Source organism: Colobus angolensis, unplaced genomic scaffold (genome assembly GCF_000951035.1).
Source record: "Colobus angolensis palliatus isolate OR3802 unplaced genomic scaffold, Cang.pa_1.0 Scaffold632, whole genome shotgun sequence".
Lineage (NCBI taxonomy): Eukaryota > Metazoa > Chordata > Mammalia > Primates > Cercopithecidae > Colobus > Colobus angolensis.
In genome coordinates this window covers 120613-122296 of record NW_012119955.1, presented here as the reverse complement: position 1 = coordinate 122296, position 1684 = coordinate 120613, and the positions used below count along the sequence as shown (strand labels likewise).

Genomic DNA, 1684 nt, shown 5'->3' with positions numbered 1-1684 from the left:
GTGGGTCTGGTGACAGATGAATCTGGAATGTGGGGACTGGGAACGGCCCTCTTGTGTGTGCAGTGTTCTGCCCTTCCCAGGCTGCTGGGAGGGCCAGGGTGAACACATACGGCATGGAAAAGATGAAGGACATCCTTCTGAGGGAATCAAGTATCATGCTGCCCTGTGGCAGGAGGAGTGTGCTAGCCCATCTCCCCTGCCTCCCAGACATGGCCTGTGTCTTCTCCAGAAGCACCAGGAGCCGTTAGTGTTCAGAGGCTATCTAGGTCGATGGTTCTCAAGGTGTGCAGGCATCACAGTCACTCGGAGGCCTGTCTGTATAGCTTTCTGGCCCTGCCCCCAGAGCTTCTGGCTCCATAGACCTGGGGCAGGACCTAGAACTCCCACTTACCACAAGCTCCTAGGTGATATAGATGCTGCTCTGCTGCTCCAGGGACTACACTTTGAGAAACATGGCTCCAGCACACTGGCCCATTTTCCTTCTGTGAACCTGAGGCCAAGACTGGAGCCAGTCTCCCGGGTCCCCATGGAATCTGGCTCCTTCCCTGCTCTCTTGGTAAGTCTGACACTCGAGGGGGTATGACTGCAGCATTGTCACTGGGAGCTGTGCGTGGGGTGGCCAGGGCCATTTTTACCCCACCAGGTCAGACTGCTCGGGGGAAGCCGAGTGGGCCACCTATGGGACGTGAGACCTTGAAACCCTGTGCCCCAGGGAAGCAGATGACACAACTGGCTCTGTCTTCTGTAGGAGAGAAGCCACAGGTGGCTGCTGTGGTCACATTTAAGGGGACAGATGAAGGCCAGGAGTGAAGACTCGGGGCAGGCAGAGGCCAGATGACAAAAGCCACCATAGTAGGAAGAACAGCCCAGAGTGCACTTACTGCCTCTGCTGGGGCTGAGATGACCTTTGACCCAACAAGAGAGGCTCAAGCTGGGACTCACGGGCCAGCAGCAGCCCTGGGACGACCCCAGGCCCACCAGCTCAAAGCATCTGATGCCAAGGAACAAAAATGATCAAAAGGGAAGGGGCTGATGGGGCCCTGGGCCAGCTTCCCTGTGCCCTCCTCCCTGCCCTGCACCCCCCAGCCCCCTTTCCCTGCTCCCCACTCCCACCACTGCAAAGCCAGCCCTCACCGCTTGGTGCCCAGGGACAGGTAGAGCTGACTGATGGTCTCCAGGAACTGCCCCCCAGCACTTTGTCAGTCACCTTGTGGGCCAGGGAGAGCTGGAGCTCATGGTAGAGGACACACTGGGCCTCGCTGGGCATGACGATGCTGTAGAAGTAGCACAGCCGCTGGACGGCCCGCAGCTTGCCTGGGCAGAAGACAAAATGGAAGATGTCAGCCTCCCAGCATCGAAGCGAGGCTGGCTGGGCTCAGAGGCCCCTGCTCTGTGCTTGTCTCTTTCACACCTCTGTGAACCTGGGCCCCATAGGCGGGGAGCCTGAGCGCAGACAGGCCATGCACCTGTACCAGGGCAGACGCCGAGCACACGGTGACATGGGCACAGCTTGGTGCAGATGCTCATGGTAGAGGCCGGCCTTCTTTACAACTTCCAGGGCCAAGGTCCTGGCCAGGCTCGGCCCCTGTACCAGGCCATCTATTTCTGCTTCACAAAGACCCTCTGCCCAGGACCAGGGCCGCCTTCAGCCTGAGTTGATGAGGCCAGGGGCACAAGTAGCCCC

At 59.3% G+C, this 1684-nt stretch overlaps 1 pseudogene; it reads right to left on the bottom strand.

The window, feature by feature from the left end:
* LOC105527580 overlaps positions 1-1527 on the bottom strand; it is an 11430-nt pseudogene extending 9903 nt beyond the window's left edge.
* Between the last annotated feature and the right edge of the window lie 157 nt (positions 1528-1684).